A 19,611-nucleotide genomic window follows, 5' to 3' on the forward strand; every position below is an offset into this window, starting at 1 on the left:
TCACAGTTCAGCCTAAATGGCACCTCTTCCAGGGCGCCCTCCCTAACTGCCCGGTCACTCCCAGTAATAGTAATACATTCCACTTTTCTGCCTAGAACTTAAAACCTGCTGATATTCCCTTGTTTGTGTGGTTGTCTCCTCCCACTAGAAAGAGTAGATACAGCTTGTTTGTTGCTCTATCCACTGCCTATCGTGGTGCGTGGAACACAGAAAGAACTCAATAAGCGCGTGCTGAATGGATGAACATGTTAATTAATCACTGGCCTGCACTGCCAGCCTTGGCAAGGCTCTCACGCTGTATGCAGGAGGCTGACAGAAGAGTTGCATTTTTACATGGAAGCAGACAACTGCGGTACAGTTTGCATTATACAGTATCTGTGCTCAGGGGAAAGTGTTACAGAAATACAATTTCTATAAACTGATCCCGTTAAAGAAAGCTGGCATTTAAATCATTCCTATATCTTCATAGTGGTTTGTAAAGTGAAGCATTTCTTTTTTCTTTCTCACAGCTGAATTTTCCAAAAATTTCACGAGAAGCCCTTAAAACAGTTAGCTGTGCGTACTTGTCATCAATGCCAAAATCACCTCACTTAACATTTTCCTATTTACTGATACAAATAAAAGTATTGTCATTTTCTTTGGAACAAAATATCCCTTAACAAGAAAGCAGTAGGGTCCAGGGAGTACTGTAAACCCACTCATGTTATAACTGTTCGCAGCTCCTTTAGAAACTGTGGGACAATGGAGCACATCCAAAGGCTCTTGGGCACTGTTCTCGGGAAAATGGACGTGCATTGGGACCACAGAACGTCTAGAAAAGAGGCATTATAAAGAGAGCTTTTATAAAGAAAGCTATTCAAATGCATTTCTGTCCAACTCCTGGACTCATTATTGTGTAAGGAAAGATTTCAGAGACCCATAGGTACATTAAGAATAAAAGAAAACTATGAATAGATGACAGTTCCATTTTAGTACTGGCTTCCCCTCTCCCACTAATTCAGAAAAATTATATTCTATACAATCGTTTCCCAGCAAAGACCCTGCCACCCATCTTTCTCGCAAAGGAAGGGCAAAGTGAAAATCTCCACTTGGGAACTTTAATTGGTTCTCCTGCGTGTGTCATTGTGGGGAGTGAGATGCAAAGGAACTAGCAGCAGATGAGGCGGGAGGGCGCCTGGCTTCGGGTTACAGAGAGTTACAAAAAGGAAAAAGGAAAATAGTTGGTTGCAAGGCTGGAAGCGAAATTATGAAAGGAAAATCAGACCCCTGGGTGCAGCCCCATGAGGAGATAAGTACAGGCTTCACCCGAAATGGTTTCTGGCCTGCTGGGGACACATGGCCACCCGGGATTTACAGATGAGAACACAGTCCAAGAGGGAGAAGTTGTCACACCAGCCGGGAGGCTGTAGGTGCCACTTACAGAAACCCACGCCCCTGAGCTGAAACTGAACGTAAAGCAAGGGATGAGGGAGTCTTTAAAAAAATATATATTTTTAAATTGACATATAGTTGATTTACAGTATTGGGTTAATTTCTGCTGTACAGCAAAGTGATTCAGTTATACATATATATATATTCATTTTCATGTTCTCTTCCATTACGGTTTATCACAGGATATTGAATATAGTTCTCTGCTCTACAGTAGGACCTTGTTGTTTATCCATTCTATCTATGGATACAAAAGCTTACATCTGCTAACCCCAAACTCCCCCTCCATCCCTTCCCCAACTCCCTCCCTGCCTGGCAACCAAACTTCCCTCCTGGTCCTTCTACAATGGCTAATTACCCTTAACAACAGACAGGTGTCCTGCCCTCCACACTGGTGGTTCTAAGTGATGGCTGCATCCCCTGGGGGAGCTTTCAAGCACCACCAAGGCAGAGCCCCCACCCTCCACCCCCAAGGGTATGTTAATCAGAATCACTGGGGGCGGGCCCTGGGCGTCAGGAAGCAGTAGACCTCCCCAGGTGATGCTTTTTGCAGCCAGTGTGGAGAACCATTGCTCTAAAGGCAGCAGGAGAGAAAGAAGGAGAGAGACAAGATAAGAGGGATCAGAGGGTCCACCCCAACAGAGGGGGTCAGCATCCCTGCAGCACGAAGAGGGTGAGGGCCTATTTAAAGGAGGAAGAAAGTGCAGCAGTAACAAGGTGGGGCCCCTGTGCGCTGTCAGCCCTTTGACAACAGGAAATGTGGTAACAACCAGAAATGTACGAAAACTCTGGGAAGGCGCCTGGCGAGAGAAGACAGACTTGTCCTGGCAAAACCAAGCCAGGACAAGTTGAGCTATTTAAGTTGGGAGATACGAGAGAAGATGAATCTTGGTTGTAAAACCTGGGAGGAGACTGTCTGCTGAAGCTGGAGTAGGAGGTGGGTGTCAACCAAGACACCCCAGAATGAAGTCTACACTAGAAAAAGCGGGCTGTGTACTTCCATTACCAAATGGCAATGATTCAACACCTTTGCACATTGATGGTTCCCCTATAGATAGAAACTTTGGCGTCACACTAGAAACAAGAACTTAAAAAAAAAAACAAAAAAAGAGGTAGAGAATAATAGCATGTTCCTGAGTGCCTACTACCTTTGCCTCACATTGCCCTTTAAGAATTTAGTACTGCCTGGACGAGGTTTTGAGTCTTCAAAAGGCAAAATTCTTGGATGTCCCTATAAATTTTTTTTCTGATGCCGGTGCAATACTGCACTCTTTTTCTTATCTGCAGAAATTGGGCCCCCTTGCTCGTAAATGGGCCCTACAGTCTGTAGTACATTCTGCCTAAATAACGCTGCCATAAGGACATGCACACTCACATGCCACAAAAGGAAATTTACACATTGATTGAAATACTCAATACTCATTCTACAGCTCCCTAGGAGCTCCACTGGGAAGGTCAGCTAAAACCCACTGCCACACAGTTACAGCTGCACCACTGGAATCTGGAAATTAACATGGATGTGAAATTCATGATTAAAAGACTAACAAGGTTAGCTAAACGCCATTAGGCAAATTATATAAGATTATGTAAGATTTTTGAACAATTTGGAACAAGTCTGAAATGTCTTGCTTTGGACGGGTGTCCTCCTTCTAAGTTGTGAGCCCAGTAAACACCCTCTTGTCATTTTCTTCATGTCTATCTTTCTTGAATTCTAAATATCTTTATCTCAAGAGAATTGACTCTAGTGGACTCCCTACCCTGGTTTTTCTCTCTTCCTATAGCTGTTCAGTCTCACTGCCCATAATTTTGTGATGGGTGTGAAGGTTACCAAGCATGAGTCTGGGGCTACCTGGAATGATAGCTACCATTGTTACCTTTGGATTTTTCTTCGAGGACATCTTTTTGACCCCCAAAAGCTATCTTCATCATCCAGAGTCCTGGGCCTGGGGGGGCTGGACTAGATGGACATGGCTATACTCCAGCAGGGAGGTGAAACCACAAACCATAAGACAATAAGGATCTGGCTGGCGATAACACATCCACACCTGACCTTCATCCCCAAAAACTGAACAGCTAACTTGGCATTTTGTCAAGTCTGATGGGAAGTTCATGATGTGAAAGAAAGACAAGTATACCCATGGCTAAGCTGTATGAAGTGCGTATGTGGCAGAGGAGATTGGGTGGGGAGGTGCTGAAAAGAGGATGGGACAATTATTTGAAATGTAATATCCTGGGATACACTGCGACAGGTTCATAAAACTTTATCCACAATTTTGAAATGCAAAACTCTGTGAAAACAGTTTCTTTGTTACTTTGCTACCAAATGAATTTGTTCCAAACCCTGACCTGACCTGAGCTGACAGGACTTTTTCTGTCCAGCTAAATGTGAATATTCATCTACTTTGCTCCAGAAATGACTGTGTTTCCTGAGTCCCATGGGAGTATTACATAACCTACAGTATACAGTCTGCATTCCCTTTCTAAAAGCTGGATTCTAAAAGACATTTAGCCCCAAAGGGTTTGGCTACATACAACTGTTGCTGACCTGCATACAACTCCCAAACAGGTGAGTTCTCCAGATTTAATCCTTCCACCGTTTTCCCACATCGTGAAGGTATTTCCCTGACCTCAGCTTTTCAATGATTTCTACAACATTATTTTAGAAGACAGATTCACAGGGAACAAAACAGGACAAGGCTGAAAAACAGGCATACCACATACGATTTCACATATGCCGCCTTAAACACACGTGCTCATCCTTTCCTTTGTCACATTTTTCACTGTATCAGTCTGGGAGTTCTGATACTGAGTGTACCCAATCCTGTGCCGTAGCATGTGTATGGTATGGGTAATACGAAAAACAGAAGCGTGATGCTGATCTTCAAAAAGAAGATATCAAACTACATTTTAACTGTAAAAATTAATATTCCAAATGATATGTCCATAGATTTGCCTTTTAGCAAATGGACACAGAAAGTGAGGCAGAAAAGAGAAAAAGATGGAAAGATTAGTGCTTGCCTGGGGCTGGCAATGAAAACACAGAATGACCACAAACGGGCATAAGGGATCTTTCTGGGGTGATGGAAAAGCCCTAAAACTGAATTGTGATGTTAGTCCCATCACTCTGCAAGTTTACTACAAATCTGTGAATTGTACACTTAAAAGAGGAGACTTTTATGGCATGTAAGTTATACCTCAATGAAGATGTGAAAAAACTAATATCCTAAATTTCTAAAGTAACACTTTTTATGTCCGCACCTCATCTTTTTTCCTGGTGTTTCAAATTAATACCAGTTCAAATAGGGGGAGAAGGGTGCAATAAATTGGACCCATCCCTGATTATGAAGGGAAAAGGAAAAATCTTGCTCCCAAATGACTAATTTTACATCTAGCCAGAGAAGATGAGTTCTTCCAGATATTCCCCTATATTTAGCAAATGAAATAGAAATTATTTCTATTTTAACATGCCACACATCCCTCTCTAATTACAGCATGCATCACATCAAACAGTAGTATTTTGTTTACCACTCATCTTGCAAAGATAGTGGAAACTCCTAAGGACGATGCCAGTCTTCACAGTATTTTCAGGACCTAGGAGGTATTCAATATATGATTATATTGAATGCACGGATCTCTTCACCAGAACCATTGAACACATTACCATTTGCTTGAACAATATAAAGCAAATTAAAAAGACATTCCTTACTTTCCAGATCAGGGCTTCTCAACCACAGCGCTACTGACATTTTGGCCCTGATAATTCTTCCCTGTGGAGGGCTGTTCTGTGCATTGTAGGACATGTAACAGCATCCCTGGCCTCTACTCATTCACTAGATGTCATTAGTAGCCCTCACATCCCTACCCCCTACCCTTGTCCAACAGCTGTGACAACCAAAAATGTCTTGAGACACTGCCACATGTCCTCTGGGTAGCAAAGTCACCCTTCGTGGAGAACCGTAGCTTTAAATAGAAAGAGTATATGCCACATCAGATCAAACTGTTGTGTTCGCGTTTCAACAGTGCTTTTCATGTTATCACTTCCTAAAGCCAGCGAGAACATCAAGACAGAAAAAGCATAAACCTAGCAAATGATGTTCCTCTGACCACAGGCCTTGGCCTATAATGGGGAGAAGAAAAGAAGTTATTTCTACTCTCCTTGTAACTGTGGAGATGCAAAAGACTTGTTTTGATCCAAGGCTGACAGGTTTCAGGATATGCGGAGCTGCGAAAATCCGTAAGAGATGGGTCCAAATGTCAAGTGGCCTATGGCTGTAAGACAGTAATAAAAGTAGCATGTTCACTGCCAGCACTGGGCTGTTTATTATGAACTGTATCTAGGAGAACAATTTTGAAAATGCTACTGAATATTTAATAAAAGAAAAGATCTATAATAATTCAGGTCCTGACCAGCTGCTATTAGTAAAGCACTAAGCCAGTTGGAACCTAAAGGTTAAGAACTGTGGTGACAGAAACTATTAAATTAAGTGTAAGTTTAATATTTCAGGGTTTTATTTTTCTCAGCAACCACAGTGTTTAGCAATCCTCTTCAATACACCCTGGCACAAAAATCTGAAAAGCTATTATCCATATTGTCTGCTTTTAATGAGTCTCCGGACTTTTTAGTGTCAATCCTTACTTTGGAAATATTGGGAATTTCATGCTGATGTTAAAAGTTCAAGATGTACATTTTGGGCAAAATGACTGTTATATAATACAGCAAAGAAAAAAATATTCTTAACATTACCTGAATATACTTACATATTTATCAAGATGCGTAATACTTTACTGCAAAGCATCATTATTTTTTATTCAGGAAAAGAAAGGAGTATGCGCCTAACCTCAACACTAACAATTTAGGTGCTACAAATGACATCATTGTAGGTTTCAGCCACTTCTGTGTTTATCAGTCTATTGCATATAAGAAAGAGCTACGGTAGACAGTTACCTGTCAATTCCTAACATTTGAAAAGGAAGCATATCTTTTAAAATCACGTTTGTAAAAATATTTATATTTTTCTCTGCATGCCTATTGCTAAACATAAGCAGGTTTAGGACTCTGAAATATTAAGCATATAATTCCTAAATCCACTAAGAGAAAGAACGTACACAATATGCAAAAGCCCTCTATTCAGTCAAGCCATAACTGTACATATAATTATGGTATTCAAATCAGATTACTAATTTAGGCGTGTTCTATCATGTCAAGTATACACTAACATAAGAAAAGTCAGAATAAAACTGAATGGGGGGCTTCCCTGGTGGCGCAGTGGTTGAGAGTCTGCCTGCTAACGCAGGGAACACGGGTTCGTGCCCTGGTCTGGGAGGATCCCACATGCCGCGGAGCAACTAGGCCCGTGAGCCACAACTACTGAGCCTGCGCGTCTGGAGCCTGTGCTCCGCAACAAGAGAGGCCGCGATAGTGAGAGGCCCGCGCGCCGCGATGAAGAGTGGCCCCCGCTTGCCACAACTAGAGAAAGCCGTTGCGCAGAAACAAAGACCCAACACAGCAAAAATAAATAAATAAATGAATAAACTCCTACCCCGCCCCCAAAAAAAAACTGAATGGGAAGAAAAAAGAGGTAAAGAAAATTTAATTACTCTTTTTAGAAAATGAAAACTCCTAGCACATAAGATTAAAATATATACTTACGGAAAGATTAGTGGGAAATGCAGCTTAATTATTCCTGTTGGTGGTGAGTAGTAAATACAGTAGCGTCAAATCGCCCCAACAGGATGCTAACTCTGTGCCCTGGATTATCATATTTGCATTTGGATGAAACTGGGACACATGAGGCATGAAATGGCCAAATTAACTTTCATTTTACTTCATTTGAATTTCCTCACATATTTTTATAAATATAAGATACAATAAAATCACATATAAAACACAATACTATTTTATATTGTTATTTAAATTCTCATATGCCTATACTGTAATTTCTCAGCTACCATGGACTATGCTACTACAGTACGCCATGTGTAATGATAATTACTAAAGCTAAGATAGTTGCCTAACATTTTTATAAATCTTTAAAAACTTTATAAGCCTATGGTTATTTAAAAAAATCAGCATCAATAACAAAAGATCAACCAACTGAATGTCACAAATGCATAAGCCCTTTTGGATTCAGTTTTTTTCCACTGAAGCTAAAATGTAAAATTGGCACCGAGAAGCTTGAAATTGAGATTTAAAGATAAACACTGGTACCAGCATTTTGCTACTTGAAGAAATTGCTTTCATCTGGAAATTGCCATTTAGCAAGGCTCATAGATATTTTTTATGAAATAAAAAGATGTAGCATCATAAACTTTTCAAACAGCCATAAAATTCCATGTACATTTCATGATTCTGACACTTCTGTATATTAATAGTTAGTATCTGCTTTAACAGTAGCAAAATTAGGTAAATCATAATTTTAGAATATCAGAAGCCAAAATACAAGTTGTAAAAATAAAATAAGCTCTTTCGATTTATCCTGCATCATTTTACACTGCGTAAGAAAAAGACAAATGCTTTAATACTTTGGCATTAAATAGGGAACATAATAGCTGCTTTGGCAAGATAAAGCAAGCTACATCACTAATGTATTTGGAGAACTCAGGAATGATATTATAAAAGGAAAACCAATACGTTAAACTTAATCTGGCTGATTTATTTCACATACACGCACACATACATGTACACACAAAACGCTTCTCACCTACAACAGCCATTGCAACAACTGAAAAATAAATTTCCTTTGTATCACAGACAGCAAGTCTGACTACAATGATTTTACAGTTTAAAATGTTGAATCCTTTTATAACTTAGATGCTTTTTTAAAGCTTTTAAGATAATGAAAGAAAAAGATGTTCATCTGTGAAAAAAGCTTTCCCCCAGTCTGACTTAATCGCATACATTTGCATGAAGAACCTGTGGCCCACCAAATATAAAGACTGCGGCCAAAGCAGTTTCCACTATTAGTGTTTAGAGCAGACTAATTAAAAATCTCTTAAATATTCCACACCCTAATTTTTCTTTAGTAGCTATTCATGAAGACACAGGCAACATGATGGAGTGGCAAGAAGCCAGAATTTGAAATCAGAACGCCTTATTTGGGGTCCTAGGAGCTCTACCATTCACTAGCTGTGTTATTTCCATGCAGTCATCCTAACCCTGCATCTCAGTTCCCTCATCTCTGCAATGGGAGTAATTCCACCTTTAGGTCAAAATTAAAGGATGAAACAAGTGAGGACTGAAATGCATGATATTAACTAAAACACATGGTAATTATTTCCACCATCCCCCCAAATACTCCAGCTTGTCTATAACTTAATGATGCCTGTTTTTATAAGACAAGTGAAAATTACAGGAAACTGTACTTGATATATCTCAAATAAACCAACGAGCCAAAAGGCTCATTAGTAACTCTAACAAGACTGGTTCACAGGTCCAAACCCTCCACAGATGCAGTGGCCATGATATAAGCTTTGCTTTTGTAAACTGTCAAATAATGTGTCATTATCACCGTCCCTTCAGGTGTGCTCATTCATGAATACAATGAGACATGCCTGTTATGGAGAACCAAGCACTTCATGTGCCAAGAAAGTGATTCTTTCATTCTTCCCGCTTTCCCAAGTGGCCCTGTCCTGCTGTCAACGAAGGAGAAAAATGAAAGGAAAACCAAAACAAGAAACGACAATGCTATCCTATAAGCAGCTTGAGGTTGAGGGTCATGCTTTATTCGTGATTTTATTGACTTCTTTCCTTTACCCCACTCCCCGTCCACATTCCACATAGTAGGTCTTCATACTTATTGACAGGAACTAAAAGCTATATGAGAAAGAGCCACTGTCATCTGTGTAGATGCAAGCGAGGAAACAGTCAGACCTGTCCCTTTGCTCTCTGCCTTTTCTTTCTATTTCATTCCTTTTGTCACACGGCTCCCGTTCCCTCTGGCTTCTGCCACTTTGTGTCCAAGCACTTGTCGAAAACTTCCCTCACTTAATCTTACCATCCCATCTCCCTTTCTTCTGCCTGCCACCTTGGCCTTCGTCATTTTTTCATTCTACGCACCCTCCCAGGCAGATCACAACCTCAACAACTTCAAATACACGGAAGACTCGCAAACTTTTATCTCCAGCTCAGCCTCTGTCTTGAATTCCAGAACCGCAGCCTTGTGCAACTGTCAACTGAATCTCAAGCCCTGGGTGCCCCTCTTGTGCCTCGCATCACACGAATCCACCCCTGAATTCGTCACCTTCCCCCGCTGCATACTGCACCATTCTCTGTATTCACTATCACGACCAACGGCACATCTCTCCTTTCAATCACTCAAGCCAGAGCTCTGGGGAGTCATCCATCCCTAAACTCACCATCCCCTCCCTGCTTCTCCTCTCCTTCTCCGATCCCCCCACCTTGATCAGTCTGTTCAGACCTTAAAATCCACACTAGGATTCAGCAGCTTTTTTCCACAACTGCTTTTTTCCACACCACCATCCTCACATCCCAACCATTCTTTACAACACACCCAGAGTGATCCTTCTAAAAGAACGACCTGAATTCATCTGAACCAAATATGGCCCACAAGACCCTTCCCGAAGTGGCTCCAGCCTCTACTTTCCATTTCCAGCTTCACCTACTGCCCCTGATGAGCACCAGTCTTGGGGAAGTACCAGCTATTCCACAGATGTACCACCCTCTTCAGCTCCTTCATTGTGTTCTCCCTGGTCCCTCTGCTCAGATGATTTTTGCCAGCCCATTCCCACCCTCAGCTGCCTGGTCCCCTCCAACTCACCCTTCCAGACTCAGATCCTGCCCTGCTTAAGGGAAAGTCATCTCTTTGGAGTCAGGCACCCCTGAGAGAGCCCAGCATCTTTTAGGCACTGGTTCCAACTGCTGTTAAGCGTCTTTTCCCTCCCAAGACTGAGATTCTTGAGGAAAGTGAAAGGAATCCTCTTATGTCTGAGGTTTCATCATCCAACACTATGCCTGGTATATGGATATATATCTGGTGAATGCATAAATGAGTAAATATCACTCCAACTAAATTTGACTCAAACACTGCCAAGCTTCTAGTGATCGATTATGTGTGAATGAGAGGTTCAGAGCTCTCTTTACAAGGTGCCATGGAAAATATCACAAGGCCACTCCGGTTGCAATCCCCAAGTGCTGAATACAGAAGTTGTGGTGTTCTTGTGTGTAGCCACGTTACAGATTGGCTTTTTTATAGTTTAAGAAAATTTGTCTTGTGTGGTTTTATTGCCTCTGACCTACAGCATGAGCTGCTTCAACATTAAAGTTTCCCAGTAGCTTCAGCACGTTCAACCACGTGGGGGTGATGGAGGAAGGAGTTCGGGTGGAGGTGAAAGGCCACAGTGAGTGGAAGCAACATTAACAGCAATGACTGAGTCACAAATACAGCGAGACCTGAACCCCAAGGACCTATCTGAACACTCTTCATTCCTTACAGAACAAATTCACAGAAAGGCTTCCATATGCAACCTTGGGGCTCCCTGAAGACTGAAATGACAGATGCAGCAATGCTGACTAGTCACACCTTTCCGTACTTTCAGAAAATCAATTGAAATTGATTACTTACAAATGAATACGAGATATGATAGGCAGGGACTGGGTCCTGTGAAATTGAAGAGGAAAGTACAAGGCTGCTATTGATCAATTAAAACACTTTTTTTAGAAAAACCTGCCTACTCCATAAGGTTCATAGGGTTTCAAGTGCTCTGTAGTTTAAGTAAAGGCCCCCCAATCAGGCCAAATTTCCCTGTCCTCTGCCATAAAATCCACACTTAGAAAACTGAATTTTTCATAAATTTTTAATCACTCACAGGCTTGAAAATTATACAGTCCTATAAAACCAAGAAGGGGGAGTGGGTGAGACATTAACATGATATACCGAAATATTATAACAACGACAACAACAAAAATAATAACTCAAAACCCAAAGGATATGAAGAACTTTTTTTAATGGGTTTTTAAAATTGTTTTATTTTGGAAAAGTGTTTCTTACAAAAGGGCAGCTGCATAATACAGAGACCTCTACAACAAACGTTGGCTCCAGTGTGAAATCAGGAAAAAATAGAGGAGGTGGGGCTCAGGGAAATGGTTTTGAAAATATTACATGTTGGTTTTAAATTCTGCCCTTTCCCTCTGCATTTAGAGTGGAGTTAGACTAGGATGCAGACACAGAAGATGTGACACAACTTTCCTTTTCTGAGACAACACGCTTGCACTTCGCTTGTGAGACATACTTGTTCATTTACTTTTAAAACCATCAAGTTCATCGTGAACAACACGTGACACTGCTGTAGTCATACTCACTGCTGATTAAATCATTTTTGATTTAATTTTTTAGAAATCACCTAAGAAAATCTCAGGTTGCTACACTTCTCTCTTCGATGAGAATGACGCAAGTATGTGACATCAAACACAAAGTTTGCACGCCTCTCCACTGTGTCCCACGATCAGTGGAAGGCTTCATGCTTCCTATTTCACAATGCTAACATGGGGGTTTCTTTTCTGAGCTCATTGCATGAACTAAGCTTTAAGCTCTTCCTCAATAAAGATCTGGAAGACGGTGGGCACGGACCTTTCCACCATCCCTTTAGCTCTATCCTAGGGTCACTGTGGGGAGAACATGAGATAGTATAGGATTATTTTGAGATGCACAATAGAGGATATCTCTATGACACAGCTGAACCATAAGAAGGCCCCCACATTGGATGCAGTAGAATGCTGGGCCTCATCAGATTCCTGGCCTCCACTCTTCGCTCAAAAACACACTAGTGTTACCTTGGACAAGTGCTCTGACCTTTCTAGGCCTCAGTTTCCCCTTGTGCAATAAAGGATAACAAAGTAACCACACAAGGTCACTGATTAAAGTAAATATTGTATGTACAGTTCTTGGCATGGCAGCCAGCCCACGGTAAGGGCTCTGTGTTAGCTGTTCATTCCATCCAGTAAGGATGTGGCAGATAAATTATACTCGGAGCTGTCTTTCCCCACACCCAGCCCTCGCCCTCAAATTCAGCAACGTCCCAGCCTTGTGGGACTGTCTCTGCCATGTTGCACATGAGCAGTTGCTTGTAGAACCAAGACTTAGTATAACCTCCAACAAGTTTCTCCCGGATGTATGAGGCAAGAGCTCTAGAAATACAATCAGCCCCAGACTCCCCAAGCCCAAAGGGAAGATAATTCAAAACAGTAGAGGGGCTTCCCCGGTGGTGCAGTGGTTGAGAGTCCGCCTGCCGATGCAGGGGACACGGGTTCGTGCCCCGGTCCGGGAAGATCCCACATGCCGCGGAGTGGCTGGGCCCGTGAGCCATGGCCGCTGAGCCTGCGCGTCCGGAGCCTGTGCTTCGCAACGGGACAGGCCACAACAGTGAGAGGCCCGCGAACCGCAAAAAAACAACAACAAAAAAACAGTAGAGATGACTGGGGAGACTAAATGGTCTTCATTCACTTTATCCATATTAAAATTAGCTTGCATTTCTTGTATGTCTTCTGACAGCAAGGATAGCTAGATGTCAGAGGCAAGTTATTTGGCGATTTAGAGGTAAGCCAATAAATAGTTAACATAGACAAAAAAATAAAACTGAACTATGTAAATTCTAAAGAATGAGTTAAAAGTAAATTATGGACCCAGGTCGAGTCACAAAAGTGATTGAGGAAGATTTTTACTACAGAATGCCCCAGAGCAGAGGAGTATTTGAAATGTAAGTAAAAGCACTTGAAAGAGTAAAAAGGAATATTTGTACTCTGACAAGGAGAGCTAAAACTGCAGAAAGACTCAGTTGATGGCAAGGACTCTATCTGGCACCCTCCTGGAAGCTCACACCCAGAGACTTTCGATTTGATTTTTTTTTAATCGAGATGTAACTGACATATAACACTATTCATTTCAGGTGTACAACATAATGAATCAACCTTTGTATATATTGCAGAATGATCACCATGATGAGTAGTTAACATCTGTCACCTCACGTAGTTACAATTTTTTTTTCTAGTGATGAGAACTTTTAAGATCTACTCTCTTAGCAACTTTCAAATATGCAATCCAGTATTATTAACTATAATCAACATGTTGTACAGAGAGTTTTGACTTAAAAAAAGCCCAATCTGTATTGAAGTACCTTACAGTGGTAGGATACCAGGTTTCTTTAAATATTAAATCAGTCTGTAAGCTGTGTGTGGCATATGTGCCCTTTACAGAAATTAGATTTTTTATATCTAGAAAGCAGAGTAAATATTTACCAAGGGCCAGAATACTATGTAGATCTGGATGATAATCTAAGAAAGCCACAGGAAAAAAGCCTTTCAATCGTTCCCAACTTTCGGAAGTCAAGTGAAAAGTTTGACAGACTGGACCAGACTTTTAACAAAGTAGAGTCCATGGGGGGTTGGTTCCAGGACCCGTGAGGATACCAGAATCAGTGGATGCTCAAGTTCCTCATACAAAATAGCATTATATTTGCATAGAACCTTAAAGTACATTCTCCCACAGACTTTAAATCATCTCTAGACTACTTACAATACCTAATACAGTGTAAATGCCATGTAAACAGTAAATATGTAAATGCTACAATATGTAAATAGCTGCTGGAGCAAAGCAAATCAAATTTTGCTTTTTGGAACTTTCTGGAATTAAAAAATATATATTTTTTAAACCCGAGGTTAGTTGAATCCACAGATGTGGAACCCGAGGATATGGAAGGCGAACTGGACTGCTCACACAAGACCCCTAAAACTGCTACCCACCACACTGGTATTAAGGCCCAGAGGAAGCATGCTTATTTAATATGAAATGTAAATTATTTCCATTTCTGAACATACAGTACACTATGTTGCAAAGTGCAGGGCCTCTCTGCCCCAGGGGTGCTCTCCAGCTGGGACTGAATTCATGCTCACAGATGATGCTGATTGTGGATCGATGGATGACCTGCTTGCGGTGGTTCACTAGGCTATGTGGGTCCTGCAGCTACATCCGCAGGCGGAAACAAACCCAGGAGTGCTGTCCTCCAGCCGGAACCGTGGGAAGGGTAACATACCATTTTCTTTTTCTTGATTCTCTGAATAAGTGAATAGGGAAGTGAAAAGCAATGGAATCCACTTCAAACCGAAGGAGAAAACTTCATTTCACCTGCTGGCATCTCTACCATGTGCTAATGTAGGCAAGCTTTTAAACAATAATTATGATAATAATAATAGCTCCCAGTCATGGAGAACTATCTTGTGAGTTAAGCACTTTGCATACTTTACTGCTTAAAGTAAATTTCCTCATCTGTAAATTAAAGATAATAACGCACCCATTTTATTATGTTATTATGAGGATTCAAGGAGAAGAGATGGAAAAAGCAGTTTGCAAATTGAGGCAGCAGGGCCAAAAAGGACAGGGTTTGAAAGAGACAGACATGGGTTAAAATCCTAACTGTGATTTCTACTATTTGATCTTGTTGAGTTCCAGTTTCCTTTTCTCCAAAGTGGAGATGAAGCTACCCACCTTGGAGAGGAATTGAAAGAGACATTAGGTCAAACACCAGCTGGTGTCTGCATTACCAGGAGGTTCATACCCTCTCTCCTATTATACATGTGAACTGCTTCTGTTAACCTCCATCAGCAGCCATTCAATGTCCACAGAATCCAAAGATGCATTTCCTTTCCTAACAATAATTTTACTCAGTTTAATAAGCCAGACACTGGTTCAGTAGCTTTAAATCTATGAACTCACTTAATCCTCACCACAATCCAGAGAGATAGGTAACTGTTATCCCCATTTTACAGACAAAGACACTGAGGCACAGAGTTTAGGTAACTTGCCCAGATTCAAACAGATGGTACCCAAGCTGCCAGCATGGCTCCCTAGTCTGTCCTCCTAACCATGATGTGACAGTGCATCATGTTAGGAGGGGGTCAACCTGTTTGTGCTTCCATGCTCAGATGTAATCTCTTCTAGAGATGAGCAATGGCTGCTCTCACCAAGTACAAAGTGTTGACTATCTTTTCAACTTTTGAAATTACATTTTGTGTATTTTCTTAGAATTGCTTAAAAAAAACTATGATATGTTTTTAAATGAGGTGCCTATAACTAGTTCATCTTGTTCCATGTGCTAGAATGCTATAAATAAATGTGCTTCTTTTTCTAAAGAGTACCTAAATAAATCCTACATCAAAACACAACCCTGAGTTTTGGTTTAAACGTCTACTACAAGTCCACATTAAAAAAGATATATTAGGGCAGTCAATGTTATCTGTTTTATTAAACTAATGACTTCTATACCAAGAAATTGGAATATTCTCCTTATTTCTAGTATTCACTGTTTTAACAGTCATAGCAGTACTGTATGGTATTTCAAAGTACTCCTTTTACAAATTTAATCAACTCAAATATTAAACATCAATGATGATAATCTATTGCTCTGCTTAAAAGGAATCTCTAGGGCACAGACGAGAGAAAGGTTAAAGAATTCTAGAATTCTATCCTTCAAAGTAGGGCAGGGCAGCTACCTATAAATCATGCTCTTTGTTTATTAAGATAATTAAGCCTATCAGTACACTTAACTTTCAGACTCAACAATTGTCTGGCATGAACCATTTCCACTTTTTCTAAAACAAAGGGGATGTGTTCAAAGGGGTCCTCTGCAAGCTCTCTGTACAATGCATGCTATTTTAAAACATGATTTATGTGTCTAATTCCTGGAGCTGCCTTGAAAAATATACTGGGGTTTTCCTTGCACATTCCCTATTAGGAGAAGACACTCCAATTTGAAGAGTGCACTCTTTTTCAGACTGCAGAGCGCTATATCATGTCAACATTTTCATTAAATACGTTCAAGCTAGACCCTAAACAAATGGAATGGAGAGCGACAGCTGCAGCCACTGCAGAGACAGTTATCCTGCCGGGAGGCTTACATAAGAGGTGGAGGACAGTAAGGGTGAAACCCAAGTGTCATCATCTGAACACTATTGCTTTGAGACTTGCTCACATTCTTAAAGTGTATGAAATCATACACGCTGAGCGGGTTTCTCATTTTATTTGCCTTATAGCACAGAACTCTAGGTTGACATATAAGTTGTCTTTCCCTGAAGGACTGGTCTCCAATTACAACTTCTGCCTAGGGGAAGAGAAAAGTGGGATGCGCGGGAAGCCTGGAGGCCTGAGAGGGAATGACTTAGCCCCCATCCCCAAAGATCTATCGCATCCAGGAATATTACTAGAGTCATTTCCTTGAGGACTTGCGATGGAGGTGACAGGACCCCCCTAACACCCCCCAGTCCCCCCCCCCCGCGCGCGCGCGCGCACACACACACACACACACACAGTCAAAGGGCTTGGAATGTGCAATCAGCAGCAGGCAAAATGCCCTCAGAGCACCTGTCCTCTCACAGCATTTCCGTCTGGCACGTTCAGCAGAGGCTGGAGCCAGTTCTCCCGGGACTGCTTCCTCTCCCCGCGTGCCCTGTCCGCGGCTTCGCACCCTCAACTCCCCAAGCTGGAGCCCTGCTAACAAGAGGTGCCATCCCCAGCTTCCCACGACGTGAAGATAACAAAAACGAACCTCCCCTTCCCGTGGCGCCCTCCAACTTCAAAAACTACAGTCAACTTACTGGGACGCAGGCGACAGGGAGCCTTCGGGGGGGACCGCACTCCCGCTGCGCACAGAGCGCCGCGGCCCCGCACTGCCCGGGCGGCGGCGGGTGCGGGGCGAGGTGCTGCCGCTCTGCACCAGCCGCCTTGGCTCCGCGGTGACAAGCGCGGCGGCGGCGGCGACGACAGAGGTTGCACCCGGCCGCGCGGTCCCGAGCGCTGCAGCTGCCGCCCGCCCCGGAGTGCGGCGCTTCGAGCCTCTGGTGCGTGTCTCCGGCTCCGAGGGAATCGGGGCTCAACAAGGAAGGCGGCCAGGGAAAAGCCGAGGCGCTGTAGCGGGGAGAGCTGCCAGCCCGCTCCCAGGCGGTCGATCACATCGCAGGCGCGCCGACAAGCGAGCGGGAAGGCAGGCACGCGCCGCACTCGGCACTCGCCGCCGCGCCGCGGAGAATGACAACCGCCGAGGCAGTGCAGCCGTGCGGGGCGCGGGACGCGAGTGCGCATGAGCCCGGCCCTCTGCGGCACGTCACGGGGGAGGGCGGGGCGGGGAAGGGGCGAGGCGGGCGGGGCCGGGTCGGGGCGCGGGGCGGACCCGGGTGCGATGCCCCGCTCCTTCGTGGGAAGGTACCGGAAGTCTCCCGCCTGGGGTTCGGTGAACCTTAAGCTGTGTGGTTGAACTTGTTTGTCTCCAGAGTCCATTGTCTCTGAAAAAATCACTGTTTAATCTAAGCGATCCATAGGGCCCCTGGCAAGCCTACAAAAGCCGATTTAACTCAGGTTATAGTTTAACCTTAAAAAGCTGGGATTTAGGGGACAATGTACCTTGGCTGTACATTAAAGTAACTTACGGAACTAGTAAGAGCCTTTTTGCCCTGTCCGCACCCCAGGTATCATTAGGTTGTAAAGCTTCCCAGGTGACACCAAGGTACAGTAGAGCTTCTCAAAGGTGTGACAGAATCTTCTAGGGATTTTGTCAAAATGCTGGTTCTGATTCAGTAGGTTTGGGCACTACGGGGCGATTCTTCATTTCTAACAAGCTCTCAGATGATGTCAGTGCTGCAGGTCCAGACCACCCTATCTTGGCTACTGGAAGTGTGGTCTAGAGTCCGGAGTAGAGCTTCCGGTCTGCGTGAGAATCACCCGAGTAGCTTTCTGGAAATGCAGAGCATATTCACGGGCCCTATCTACAGTGGTTATGGTTCAGCGGCTGGGCAAAGGTGGGTCTCTGGAATTCCATTCCTAAGGAGCACTCTCGATGAGTCTGATATAGGTGTTGTTTGAACCAAACTTCAGGATATTAGACCAGCAGCTAGGAGTTGAGAATAGACCTTTGCAGTGAGAAGCACCAAGCCGGGTATTGAACTCAACACATCTGACTGCAAGTCCAACTCCAATTGGTGCTTTATCTCACTAGTCGAAATTTTCTACAATTATTATGCATTACTTTACTTCGTAGGAAAAATATATAAATCATGTTAAACACACACACAACACACACACTGTATTCCTTACACGTATCATTAAAGGAGGCTTAAATCTGGCCTGGGAAGAAGGCTGATCAGGAGGGGAGGTATGGGAGTAGGGAGCAAAGTGATGGAGTAAGAGATGTTAGATGGCCTGTTCCATAGTGCATTGCAGAGGGAAGGCTGTGTAGCAGGAAACAAATCTAGGTTCTGGAAAGGTGCCTTGGAGAAGAAGATCCAGGGACTGGACGTGGTCTCCTGTCTGGCAGCACAGGGTGAACCTCAGGTATTCCAGAACTTATTAATTTATGGTACGTCATATATATTACCTCACTGAAATCTCACAATGGTCTCGTAAATTGGATAAAAGAGATTTATGCTCATTTTACAGATTTTAAAATGTTGACTTGCTCAAACAGTGGGACTTGAATGAGAGTACAGATCTGAGTGTTAGACACAGCTTCTATAATTCTAAGGAAAACGATTCAGATCTTACAAGAAAAATGCCTTCTGTTTATTATGCACATCCTTTAAAGGCTGTGCCTAAGTTTTGGGTTAGAAAAGCTTTCATTTTTGGAGGGAAAAAATCCATTTTGCATCTTCACAGCAGTTTTGCAGCTCCACAAATTGGGATACATTACAGTTACACAGGGCAGGCTTCACTGAGAGGTTCAAAGAGCGACACTCACATTTTCTGGTGACAAGTGTGATTACCATCCTCATTTTATCCAGGCCCAAAGAAGCTAAGTGATTCAGGCAAAATCCAGGCAAGAGCCAGTCTCAGGCCTCTGTCCTTCTCCTCTGCTCTCCTGTCACCAAATAACGTCCTGAAGATTGTTTTACATTTCCAAATTTTTACTGATTTGCCATCAGTAAATTAGAATCCAAAGGTATTCCAAAGTCACTCCTTGATATAGAACCATAAGTGTCAGGAACAATTCTTGTGCTTGCGGTAAATACTCTGGACTATATTCCCAATGTGAATAAAGTTTTGGAAGAAAGTGTGTGATGTTTATATGCAGTCTCCCAATCCAGAGGTTTGCTTTGGAATGCTATACTGTAAACTATGTCCGACCCACCTTTGTCTTTACCTCCAGTATAACTCTTCCATTAGAGCTATTCCTCTGTGTGATTATGAA

General features: G+C 42.7%; 1 protein-coding gene across 4 annotated transcripts in view; it reads right to left on the reverse strand.

The window, feature by feature from the left end:
• The window catches only part of PAG1 (phosphoprotein membrane anchor with glycosphingolipid microdomains 1), a 143,362-nt gene extending 126,067 nt beyond the window's left edge, over positions 1 to 17,295 (reverse strand). For 2 of the 4 annotated variants that reach the window (XM_033439840.2, XM_033439837.2), the window contains exon 1: positions 17,030 to 17,093. The gene's annotated coding sequence lies outside the window, so the exon portion shown is untranslated. Of the gene's footprint in view, positions 1 to 17,029 lie in introns of all 4 variants that reach the window. The other 2 variants (XM_033439841.2, XM_004276173.4) reach the window with 2 other exon arrangements.
• Between the last annotated feature and the right edge of the window lie 2,316 nt (positions 17,296 to 19,611).

The sequence above is a fragment of the Orcinus orca genome, chromosome 17, assembly GCF_937001465.1.
Source record: "Orcinus orca chromosome 17, mOrcOrc1.1, whole genome shotgun sequence".
Taxonomy (NCBI): Eukaryota; Metazoa; Chordata; class Mammalia; order Artiodactyla; family Delphinidae; genus Orcinus; species Orcinus orca.